This window comes from Ambystoma mexicanum, chromosome 6p, assembly GCF_040938575.1.
Source record: "Ambystoma mexicanum isolate Mex_15411 chromosome 6p, UKY_AmexF1_1, whole genome shotgun sequence".
NCBI classification, from domain to species: Eukaryota; Metazoa; Chordata; class Amphibia; order Caudata; family Ambystomatidae; genus Ambystoma; species Ambystoma mexicanum.
The window spans coordinates 1,009,513,323-1,009,526,925 of record NC_090935.1 but is presented as its reverse complement, the minus strand read 5'-3'; the positions used below and the strand labels follow the sequence as shown (position 1 = coordinate 1,009,526,925).

Genomic DNA, 13,603 nt, shown 5'->3' with positions numbered 1-13,603 from the left:
TTAAATGGGGACTCCCCTTCTATGCCCTTTCCACCATCCCGAACACAACCCTCCTAATACCCCCTGGCCCTTCAAAAACAAATATATTTACTTCCCGAATGAAGGGATTTTTGTCAAAGTAAATTACCACAGAGTAATTTACATCAGCAAAACAATGGCATATGCCCTGCCATTGGTGAAATATACAGGGCCTCAACCATTGGATTCATTAGTTCAGTAAATTAACTACTTAACACATGGGCTGGGAATATCACTAAGGATTTGATCCACCAAACGAAAGATCACAAATAGACAAAAAGATGTAACAGTAGTTGTTATCTCTCTGCTGGAATTAATGTGGTATGCCACAGCACTATGGTCCTCATTGGGTGGATTTGGTACTGGTATTGCTGGTATACTATCAGTGGTATTACAGCAGTACCACTTTGTATATTTTTCAAAACATGTTTCTCGCCATTTCCTCCATCCAATTGAAGATGCAAATAAATAATGCACGGTCCCGGTTCATGCCACTGCTGTGCAGATTTATAGTGAACAAAATGGTCAGATATTACCCTTTTATGCATTAAATAGATACGATGGTGAGAGGATAGGCATTAGAGATGCTCACCTTTTCACCCTCTGCCAATGTGCCAAAGTAGAAGCTGTACTGTCAGTATTGAAGATAAATGTGTGCTCCCCTTCTCTGGAGTGGAGGTAAAAATGTGCTGCTCTTCATTGTAAAGATCCCTTGGAATACCAATATTAGCCTACCAACATTTGGGAAGGAGATAAAAAGGGTGTTGTTTGGCAAATCATTCATTTTTACCATCCCTCTCAACTCACGATGAGGCACTATATTTTTATCTTCACCTACAGGGCATCTGTGGCTTGCTCTACCTGCCGTCAACCTCTGGGGTTGAAGCAGAACTAAAGAGAGACACATTTAGGACAGCAGACATGCAATGCAAGGACATCGGTATAATTATTTTCAAAGAAAGTGGAAAATACACTGTAGAAATTAAGCAGTGCTTAGTTCTATGTACAGACAATTACACAAGTATGAAAGTAGAGAATTGTTTTAAATGATCAAAATGTTTAGTAATTGGTGAAGCTTAAAAATGAGCAAACGCTTTTTCGGTGCATGATGCCTGTGAACTGCTTTATTGTCTCATTGGAACTCGAGAGCAATCAGAGCATCAACACTGTTGATGAGTTTAAAGAGCTTTGTGAACTGGACCACTGCAGATATGCATATTTAAAAAAAAATAATGATTATTTGCATTTGGTTTCATAAAAGCTTTACAAATTTCTTGTAGAGAAATTACCACACAATCACAATAAAATCAGACAACCATCGTAATATAAATTTAGACAAAAGCAAATTAGAAGACAAATCAGAGACCAAAAGAAATGTAAAATAAACAGATCCATAAAACATCCATGGAATCATAAAAAACAAAAGCATTGAATCATAAAAAAAAAAAACATGCATTAATACAGTAACAAACCCCCTAAAATAATTAATAAATAGAACAACTTATCATAATGCAATAAAAGATTCTGGTGGAAATTTAAAACAGTTCCAACCTTTACCTTAGAAGTTCAAAACAGGAAGGATTGCAATATCAAGATCCCAAACCTATCACCTAAGAAATCCGTTGGCCCTCAGCTTCCAGGGCTCTACAGATTAAGACTTTTAATAAATCCTGATAATGCCAATCCCTCATGTACATTCTGGGTACAAAGGCAGTGTTTCCATGCCATATATGCATCAACAAATGGGCGATTCAACTCTAGAGCCGGCATACATTTGGCCCTTAAGGACTTTAGTGAATTGCACCCCAGGACCAAATGTCATAGTGGCTCAGGTTTGATCAAACAAAACCTACAACCAACTTCCTCCTTCTTAATAAGGTTCCCCCTAAGCTGAATTTCCTTGGTAGGTAGAAGATTCCACCGTACCCTTAGTAAAATCCCACGATAATACCTATTCGGAAACTGGAGCAGAATATTAGATGGAGATCCTCACCGTTTATGCTCATGCACAAGATGACTTAGAGATATAAATAAATGAAAGTCATCCGTAGTTTGGACCCAATCAAGGTCGAGCAAAGCCCGTTTTACCTTCAGGGGGTTAGAGACCATGGTCTCTAGATTCGAACCAATGTCATGGAGAATAAGTTCACATCTTTCCCCGAGGGCAGTAAGCTCTACAGAAGAATATACATTTTCACCCAACAGTTGGTACAGGGAATCAGGTATAGGGGCCATGAATTTCACAAATAGTCAATCAGCGCCATTGCACCCTTGCCCAGAGTGAAGAGACACCGAATTCAAATGTTAGTGCCGATAAAGGTACTACATTAGGCACGCCGAGTATCCGCCTCCATAATCTGCTCTCAATTTTATCCAATGTTTTATGCACTTTATCCATCAGTAATTCAAGACCATTGTTAGCTTTGGCACAATTTTGCCTTAAAAAAACATTAGGGCTGGTTTAATGGTAAATCAGCCAAATTTACAGTCAATTTTCATGATTTGGGACTCAAGAAGTTTGGCCTTACACAACAGCACTTCAAAAACGATTGTAGAGCCCTTATGTGCTCCAAAGTTGAAGCCCAGATACCTGACACTCTCAGAAAATGTCAGGGCCACCACTTCAATTTACCCTGCATGATGATTATTCTTCACCCTCGTTTTTCTAAAGACAAGAATGTAAATGTTGTTAGGGTTAATAATGAGCCAATTTTCTCTTGCATACTCCGCAAATCTATTTAGAAGCCTTTGCAAACCGATCCTGGTTAGGTCGAAGATCAATGAATCATCTGCATACGCAAGCCATGGGATTTTTGCCTGTCCAACTTTCGGTGCAATCAGTCCTTCCTTAACCAGGGCATACACAACATCCAACATGAATTGGTTGACCAGCCAGGGGGCAAGAACACAGCCCTGTCTGACCACCCTGGTAGGATCTAATTCTCTGAGATACATCCCCCTTTTGTCTCAGGCGGACTTGAATCCTGCAGTTCTTATATACCGCCCTAATAAGCCTCAGCAGTCCCCCGGTAGACCCCAATTAGCCAGTATTGCCCGAAGTTTACCACTATCTACACAGTCAAATGCAGCCGATAGATCTATCGAGGCCATATATGTACAGCCCTTGGCCTTCTCCAAGCATCTTCCTGGATACATTTGAGTACAAACCCATTGATGTTTGTCGAGTGGCCCTTCCTAAAACTGGTCTGAAACCGATCAAGAGTATGAGCCATTTTAGCCCACTCTTCCAGGTGAGAGAGTAGGAAAGCCAAAAAGATCTTGCAATCGGCATCTATGAGGGACATAGGCTGATAATTAGTTGGGTCAGCCCTACTCCCGCCATTGTAGATGGGTATCACATGGGCTGTGCTCCAAGTCAGTGGTGTTACCCCTGTATGAATGATGTCCTTAAACTGCAGGAGTAATACGTTTGCCCAGATGTTTCGGTCAGCCTTGTAGGTGTTATTTGTTAGGTCATTTAGGCCCGGGACTCGGGACTTTTACATTTGGCTATCGGGGAGTAGATGACACTAATATCCAAAGGAGGGTCCCAGATGTCGCTATCCGAAGAGCCAGCTATCACAGAGGGATTAGTCATTGATGTGCCAAACCTTTCCTCAAAAAACTCAACCCACTCCAGCTCTGAGTTTGGATCCTGGCCATTAATAAGCTGCCAGAAAGCACTGACCTCAGCATTAATCAGGACACCCAGCAAAGGCCCAGCATCCTGTTGCAATAGAATATTTTTTATTAACTTGCAATCATTTTTATAAGACTGCTTAATTTTCCTAACATGCTCATGTCTAGTGCCCTCATCCATGTTCATCCGACGGATCAATCTCATATCCCTCCTCATGGTAGTTTTTGCAGAGGGCAAATCTCCCTTTTAACTATGTGTATGTCTACCACGTCCATTCTTCTTATTAACAATCCTAAGAGAGATACCAGAGACTAGGAGCCCAATAAACCTCTGCAACTCAATTGCTTTAAAATTGTTGTGTTTCCAATCAAGGGTAGATTGATTAAGGGAGTCCCTCAAATTGTGATTAAGCATACAGATCTATCCATCTTATTGCATTACCTGCCAGAGTAGTGGCAACCTGGGGCTGGAGTCGGAATTTTCTAGTATTTACTGTCAGATCGAAGGTTGCTGTTAATATAGTATGGTCACTCCAATCATTCTTCAACACCTTAATTGACACACAACGATTCATAAGAAATTGATCTAAGTAGATGTAATCCGGTATGGAGGAACTATTCCCCCTATGCCAAGTGTGCTGATCACACTCCTTATGATTCTGAAACATACTCCCCACCAAGGGTTCTAGACGATGCCACCGAGTGCCACATGCCAAGTTCTCCACAGTTGCTGCTTCCCAGAATTACCAGTTTGGTCCAAATCTAGATCCCAAAGGTTTATCTGGGTTCCACAGTCAGCGTTTAGATCCACCACCACTAAAACTCTACCATTTAGGAACTTCCCTGATCACTCGTCAATGACTTGGCATACTTTCTCAACAAAGGCACCCACCAATGAGATACCTTTATGCCAATATATATTGAGGATCAAGATCTTCAGAACACCATCCCCATAAGTGAGATCCACCCCCAGTAAACCAAAGGGCACATTCTCAATAGTTGACTCACTCAGGCCCATGGTGTTTTCTATGGCAATCAGCAAACCTCCTCAGAGCCTCCTGACCATACTTGCTTTTGCTGATTGAGTAAAGATCTTATAGCCATCCAAGATAGCTATAGAGGTCATCCACGTCTCTTGTAAGCAGACACAATTGGCCTCTCATAGATTGGCCAGGCAAATAGGATTGGTAAAAAGATGGACACTACCACGAGTATTCCAAGATTTTCGACATAACAATACATTTTTCCACTCAGCTCCACCACAAATGAGATAATGGCAACCCAATCTATTTCTTTCTTTACCTTCAACCTTTCCACACTAGTGATTCTAATATTAATTTGTTGGTACCCACGACTAGCACAGTTATCCTTCAACTTGATGCCAGGTGTATCCCTCATCTTTGTGCTCCAAGTATCAGCCACTTGTGGATTCAACAGTGTAGTACGAGGGCCCTCTACTGTGGGGCGCTGCTCATTAATGCTATTCCTCGATACAGACCTTGAAGGAAGATATAAGCGTTGGAGCAGATCCTTAGCTCACGATGCCACTCTGGGGTAAATAGGCAATGGTGGCATATCTGCAGACTCGGCCAATAGGCGAGATTTACCTTTACTACTTCCCACCGCACAGGGAGAGATCCCACACCAATTTTCACCAGAGAGGGTCATTTTCCAAGCCCACCCTCCCCCATATCCTCATGTACAACCATTCAACTTGGTGCCCCAACTGGTCTATTCCAGATAGCATCATGTTCACATTGGTTCTAAGATATGCTTATAGCTAGGTGTTGATCTTATATTCATTGGAACATGAACTGAAATGATTGCACACAAATTGAAATAATCTAAAATATCACAGTATTTTCTGCAAATAATAGGCATGGCTCATGGCTCTGTCTGTGCTTTGTATGGCCAATGGGGGAAAGCAGGAGCAGGGCCACATGGGGAGAGTGAGGAGAGCTTTAAAGATCTTTTTTAATATTGATCTTTTGGTAACTGGAGAATGCTTATTGAATGCACATTCCAACCTATTTGACCCTTGATCAGGAAGATGTGCATGTTATCGCCTGGAGCAGCAGGCATTACCAGGACCTATGGGCCTAGAAGTCCCATGAGGTAGGCTCAAGGCCCAAATCTGGCAGCATTGCCTGCCACAGTTGGTACTCCTGCTTTTGGCACTAGGTCGAGGGGCTGGGCGTCAAGTTTCAATGTTTGCAACTATGCTTGTATACCAGGTTTGTGCACCAAATGCTTAGCTAGCATTCGATATGTGTGAACATGAACACAAATGTTGAAACAGGTCAAAAGAAACACAATAAATATGGCTGCCTTAGACTATTCCCAAGAGTGCCTGCACAGGGGCATCAAAAAATGTCCCATTTCACTTTGACTCAATACAGAACACAGTAGCAAGTAAAAAACCAGGAAACTGATGAAAGATGGAAAAAGAGGGTGTCGAGGAGGTATAGAAAGTACAGGCAGAGGGTAAGGGGCAGAGGAAGATCGGGAACAATGATAATAGATTGGGGGATTGCTGGAGAAGAGGAGCTGATAAAACCTCAAAAGGAAAGTGCTGGGCTCCAGAGAAGCAGACAGGCACCCGATAAGGATGATTTCCATGTTGGCATCCACCTTATGTGGAAAAGGTTGCTTTAAAGTGTGACACGTCTAAACTCACATCAAATGCTAAACTGGGCTCAATGCCTTACAAACTAGCTTAACATTGTGTTAAAAATCTATTCCGCTTATTGTCATCATCACACGTCTTCCACATCTTCCACAAATCACCATAACTAAATGGGACTCCATTACCCCGCACTGTTCCTGTCAAAGCTCCTCGTCCCAATTAGATGGGCATGCATGATTCTCAACTCTCTTATTAATCCAGGGTAACCTGCCCCCCCCCAAACAGGACCAACCAATCCTTCCCGAGCGTTATTCGTACATATTTCCTAAACCAAACTACTGTAAACCCCAAATTCCAGCTCTGTGACCCCAACTATGCATAAATACAAATACGCCACTACTCAAAACTAACATTTACTTCCTACTCTAGCCAATGGCTAGGACATGTAGACCAGGCCGACCTGTCATACCAGCGACAGCCAATGTTACAATGCCTGATGCATGTAACCCTTACCTCCTAGACCTGTCACCAGAGCCACCTAGGGATGGGGGAAAATAACAATAACCCCCTTCACCAATGCCCAAACTAACAAGGTGGGCTGGAAAACCGTTAAAGGTTCCAGCACCTTCAACAGCACATAAAGCCTTGAGACCCTCACACAATAATCAGTGAAAAGCACTGCCCAGTTCATCGGAGGAAGCCCATCGCTTGGCCCACCCTGAGCATGCCTTGGGTTCCAGGATGCAAATAACACATGACACCCAACATGTGTGAAAAAGGCCCCTTTAATGTGTGACCGGTAAAAGCTCACATCCAGTGCTAACATGGGCTCAATATTTTACAGATTCTCCAGCATGGGGTCTGGCATGGATTCACATGCTCATGAATATTCCCCGTCATCAGGCTGGGAATCCTCGGTAAAGAAAAAAATCAGTTTCAGTTTTGTTTCTGAACTGTCTTTCTCCTAACAACAAATCACTGGTCTCTGGGTCATACTGTCACCAGCCAATGACTGCCCTCTAACCAAGCACCTCCTCTGACAGCCATCTTCAGATTTTTACCACACATTCAGGTGTTGGGAGTCCTCGTGCTATAGCTCTCGAGCTTTTGCTGCGTTTTACTCTATTTCTCGGTCAATCGAGCCTCATGCTCCATTGATCCATCATCCGACTAACGGGGACCCGTTTTTCAGAACTTTCTATGCCTCTTAAGGGCGATTTTTCATCGTGTTCACTTCTTGGAGGATTCCAGAAGATACTTGGAGGCCTATACCGCGTGGACATGACCGAGGATAAAGGAGACTCAACGCCTCTGTTCAGGATCTGCCCAGGATGTGGAGTGCGGAACATCTTCCTGGACGATGGGCAATCCCTGTGCATTTATTGCCTACATTCGAACCACTCGCACGTGGAGGAGCCCCGTGCGTTCTGCAAGGACATTGTGCCAAGCACCATGAAGGACTGTCGCAAGCGGCACGCTGAGTGGCTGCAGGCGAAGACCCCAGTGGCAGGTGAGCCCCGGCAGCATGCTTCTCCCAAGAGGAAATACGAGCAGTCTTTTTAGACCTTTGAGGGTGCTCCGGCGACGTGGGCCCAACATAAGGCAAAGCACAGTAAGTCCGCGAGCACCGGGAGCGCCGTTGGTACGGGCTCCGCGGCAGCCAGGTTGGGCGTAGCATTGCTGACGCCGTCAACCATGAGCCAACGCCGTCAACCATGAGCCAACGCTCTGGCTCTGCAAAGAAAAGGAAGTCAGACCACCACGGGGAAGGCCTCAGATGCACCCATGGTCATGAAGGCCCAGGTACACCAGGCGAAGGCATCTATTGAGGGAGTGGTGGCTTCCCTGGCGAAGGCCGCAGATGCGGTCCCAGCGGAGACGACCCCCAAGACGAGAGTTTCCCTGCCTGCTCGAGGGAATCATCTTTCCTGCCCATTGAGAAGACTCCCGTGAAGACGATGCCGATCAACTCCCCGAGGCTGTCGCCCCTGGCCGAGAAGAGGGGGGGGGGGCAAGGTAGTCCAGCTGGACTCAGAAATCTCTTCCGAGGAGGAGCTCTCTGGCCTGAAAACTGTGCTTGACAAGAAGTTCGTCGAGGCCAGGTCCTACGGGAAGGACCCCGACAAGGCGGACGTGGAAAGCGACGAGGTAACCGGCGAGGGGCGGCGGGGCGGTGAGGAACCAGAGGACACCGCGCCACTGCTGACACTTCCGTCCCAACCGACGGACAGGTCGGCAGACATCCTACAAGCTCTGCACACCCAGTGCTCAGAAATAAGTAAAAGGATGCCCGTGCCTCCGACTGGCAATCCAGCAGCGCCTGGACCATCAGAGGACCCGCCGACTAAGAGGAAGAGAGTCCATCCACCTCCTCCTCCACCCTACCAGCCTTCACCTCCATCCCCTTCGCCAAGGGACGAGACGGAGATGGCGATGCCGGGCACGGACGACGGAGACGATGGCTGAATGGACCTCCCGTCGCCGGTACACAGGACTTCTCCATCCGACGATATTGGTTAGTTCCACGCCATGATCGGGAGGATAGCTCAAGAGCAGCGTGCTCGCCTTGGAAGCAAGACGATATGGAGCACCACGGGTTCGATCCCCAGGTCCGCGCTTAGAAACCTCTGGGTAGTAAGCATGTTATAAATAACCTATCATATCATATCATGATCTCTAGGGCCTCTGAGCTATTTCAACTGAACCCCAAGGAAAAGAAGAAGGAGGGATTCCTTTATCAGCTCCGAGAGGCCAAGAGGAAGACCGGGCTCTCGATCTCGCTGTTGGACGACATTTGGGATGAAGGACTGTCGCTCCGGAAGAACCCATCCTCGGCCCTGGCAAAAAGAGACTGGTACGTGAAGAAATACAGGGTGCCAGACTCTGCACCGAAGTGTCTCAAATCACAGCCGTCCCCGGGCTCTGTGGTCTTGGCGGCGGCCAGAAAGAAATCTGCAGGGTCGGCGGCATCGGTTTCCGCTTCCCCACCGGACAGCGAGGGAAAGAGGCTAGACGCCATGGGACGACAGGTCATCTCGTCTGCGGCGGCGACCATTAAGGCAGGCAACGCTCACGCCATCAAAGCCAGCTATGACAGGGAGCTTTGTTTTAAGATCGCCCCTCTCCTGGACTTTCTGCCAGATGACAAGAGGGTGGAGGCCCTTGAAATCCTATAAGAAGGTGAGGTGGTATCAGACCATGCCATCACGGTGGCCATGGACATCGCTGACACCGTCTTCTGCCAGATGGGCAACAGCGTTTGCCTTCGTCAGTGAGGATGGCTGAAGGCCATCAATTTCCATTTGGCTGTCCAGATGAGGGTATTGGACATGCCCTTCGACGGGGACAACTTGTTCGGCAAGAAGGTGGACGAATCTCTGCAGGCCATCAAGGCAGATACCTAGACGGCTTGTGCCTTGGACACACTCCAACAGCGATGGCCGTCCTTCCGGGCCTCCGGAGGCAAGTCCGATGGTGCTTCCAAAGGATTGGGTGGCAACTTTGTCAGCGTGTGGAAGTCCATCTCCACCGACCGTTGGGTGCTGGACGCCCTGGCCCACGGTCACACCCTGGAATTCCAAAGGAAGTGTCCCCGCTTTCCACCAGTGGCCAGGCAAGAAAACCACATCCCACAACTACTTCTAGAGGTAAGAGCGATGCTGAAAAAGGGCTTGATAGAGCATGTCTGGAAGAGGCTCCGGGGCTCCGGAGTGTACTCGCGGTACTTCCTCGTCAGGAAGAAGACCGGCGGTTGGCTGCCCATCCTGGATCTCTGCCGCCTCAACAAATATATCAAGTCTCAGAAATTTCAGATGGTCACCCTTCAGCACATGCTGGGACAACTAGAGGAAGAGGATTTCCTGTCGTCGCTGGACCTGGAGGATGCTTATTTCCACATCCCCATCCACAAGGAGCATCGAAAGTTTCTACGCTTCTTGGTCCAGGGGCAGCACTATCAATTCAAGGCCCTTCCCTTCAGTTTGAAGTCAGCGCCAAGGGTCTTCACCAAGTGCCTGGCACCGGTGGCGGCTGCACCTGCAGGGGGTCCACGTCTTCACCTACCTGGACGATTGACTCATCCGAGCGAAGTCAAGGGAACTCACCATTGAGCACACAGCAAGGCCCGTCCGCCTGCTCACGGAACTGAGGTTCTCGATAAACTATGCAAAGTCTTGCTTGGTGCAATCGCAGGACGCTCGGTTTCTGGGGTCCAGGCTCAACACAGTGTCGCGCCTGGCTTCGCCCTCGGAGACCAGGATAAAGGCCATCATGGGCATGGTGCAATGGCTGATGACCATGCAAATTGCCAGGGTAAGGTCCATCAAGTCCCTGCTCTGCATGATGTCATCATGCATCTACCTCATTCGGCTGTGCAGGCTGCAGATGCGGCCGATGCAAGAGTTCCTCGATGCCCATTGGATTCAAGTATCAGGAAGCTTTGAGGACATGATCGCCCTCAACGAGACATTCCGTCAAGCGATTTGATGATGGGGCGTCCGCGCTCATCTAGTGGCGGGCACTGATTTCCAGACCCCAGCACATCAGGAGACGGTGATGACAGACACCTCCCTGGAGGGATGGGGCGCGCACACCAGGAATCTCCAGCCAAGAGGCCTTTGGCTACCGGAGGAGAAGTCGTTGCACATCAAAGGGCACTGTTTTGGGCCCTCAAATCTTTCCTTCCGTCCCTCAAGGGCAAGGTGGTGTGGGTGTTCACCAACAACACCACCACGATGTTCTACATCCAGAAGCAGGGGGGCACCAGATCCTCGGCCCTCTCCAAGGAAGCGCAGGATCTATGGCACTGGGACGTCTCCCAGAGGATGTTCCTGGTACACTTTCATCTGGCAGGAGTGAAGAACACTGTCACCGACTCACTCAGCAGGGAGCTGCGCTCTTGCCACGAGTGGAAGCTTCGGCAGGATCAGGTGGACCTACTGTTTCAACAATGGGGCAGTCCTCAGATCAATCTGTTTGCAACGGCGACAAACACCAAGTGTCGGAGGTTCGCCAGCAGGTTTCCCCAGCCGGGGAGCATGGGGGAAGCATTCTCCTTCCCCTGGGACGGCCTGTTCCTCTGTGCGTTTCCCCCATTGCCGTAGGTTCTGCGACTCATCAGTCAACTCAGATGGTCCCGGTGCAGGATGATCCTCGTCGCAGCAGCGTGGCCGAGGCAGATATGGTACCCGGACCTTCTGGACATGTCAGCGTCCCCTCCAGTCAAGCTTCCGGCAGATGCAGATCTTCTCGCCAGGGAAGGAGGTGCGTTTCTGCACCACGACCCAGCGTCGCTGAACTTGCAGGCCTGGCTCCTGCAGCGCTAGAGTTTGGTGGATACAATCTCCCGGCGGACTGCAAGGAGGTGCTTGCCAAGGCCAGGGCTTCGTCTACACTGAAATGCTACGGCCTTAAGTGGAAGAGGTTCACCGTCCGGTGCCGTGCACAGAAACTCGACCCTCTACGGATTACGGCCCCGCAGGTGCTGCCGTATTTTCTGTCACTGGCCAAGGCAGAGTTGGCCCAAGGTTCATCTGGCGGCTATCTCCCGCTACACCAGAACTCCGGGGCGGTCGTCGTTGTGGTCACACCACCTAGTCAAGGAATTTATTAAAAGGCTTTTCCGTTCTTTCCCGCCAGTGAAGGCTACAGCCACGGCCTGGGTGCTCAATGTGTTGCTGACTAGGCTCATGGGTCCTCCGTTCAAGCCTATGCATTCGGCACCGCTGACGTTATTGTCGTGGAAGACAGCGTTTGTTGTAGCCATCACCTCCGCACAACGAGTGGGAGAGATCCAGCCCCTCTCCTGTAATCCTCTGTACTTAACATTCCACTAAACGAGGGTTGTGCTGCGGACGCACCACTCCTTCATGCCCAAGGTGCCGTCAGACTTCCATCTCAACGAGCCCTTGCTGTTACCTGTTTTCTTCCCGCCGCCTTCGTCGCCGGCTGAGAGGACTTTACACTCGCTGGATGTGGCTAGAGCACTGAAGTTCTACGTGGACAGCACAGAGAGTTTTCAGAAGACATCACAGCTGTTTGTGAACTTTGGTCCTGTGAACCAAGGGAAGGCCCTCTCCAAGGTTTCCATTTCTAGGTGGCTCTCCGGCTGCATCACATATTGTCACTGGTTGGCAAACCGACCCTTGCCTGGTCGTCCAAGAGCCTATTCGACCAGAGCGATCGCTGCAACTACAGCATACCTGTCTGGTGTGCCCCTGCTGGACATCCGCAGGGCTGCTACGTGGAGGTCGATGCACACCTTCACGAGATTCTACTGCATCGACCGGGATTCCTTGGAGGAGTCCAGAGTCGGCCAAGCAGTGCTGCGCAACCTGTTCGCTTGAAGGTGAGCCTGGTGAGAAGGTAAGAGATACTTAATGTTGAGATTTTGAAATTAATGTTGAGCCTTGCCACCTCCCGTGGTTGTGCATGTATGTACTGCTATGTATTCTTTATTCATGAGCATGTGAATCCATGCCAGACCCCATACTGGAGAAGGAATCCTTCTGTACTCCAGCATGGGTTTGGCATGGATTCAGATGCAAACCCTCCCATCTACCCCTTTGCGGCTCTTCTCTTGGTCCTACTGCCACTTTACGTGCTACCAAATCTGAAGATGGCTGCCAGAGGAGGGGCTTGGGTAGAGGACAGTCATTGGCTGGGGGCAGTATGACCCACAGACCAGTGATTGGTTGTTAGGAGAAAGACAGTTCAGAAACAAAACTGAAACTGATTTTTTTTTACCGAGGATTCCCAGCCTGACGACGGGTAATATTCATTAGCATGTGAATCCATGCCAGACCCCATGCTGGAGAACGACAGTTACAGGTAAGTCACTTGTTCAGAATCCTAACATTGTGTTAACAATTAATTCCGTTAACTCTCCCAGCCCTATGTTTCCCCCTTACTTGACCCAACCTTCAATAAATCACCTTCCCTTGCCACAGCCAAACTGACTTCATGTACTCTCTGCATTCCCTCCACAGCTCCTAGGCCCTTTCCAAACCTTTAAAACTTTTGCTAGCCTGTCCATCAGAACAGAGTTAACCAATCTTTTCCCAACTTCATCCTTACATATTAAAACTTCAGCAACCCCATGTTCCTGCTCGGTGCCACCCAGCAAACCCTTCCCCAGAAGCGTTATTGCTGCCCCACCCTCAGCCTATTCTTCTCCCTCATGCAATCCCTTGCCATCACAATCAGCTCCAATAGATCAACATGTTCCCCATCAATGTTAACTATACACAGTCACAAAACATCCCAGCTACTTCATATCTCATCTCCTTATGCACATCACATTGTAGTCCACATCTTACAAAA

At 48.2% G+C, this 13,603-nt stretch overlaps 1 protein-coding gene across 1 annotated transcript in view; it reads left to right on the top strand.

Annotated features, from left to right (window-relative positions):
- The window catches only part of FBN2 (fibrillin 2), a 1,178,594-nt gene that overhangs the window by 837,728 nt on the left and 327,263 nt on the right, over positions 1 to 13,603 (top strand). The window lies entirely within an intron of this gene.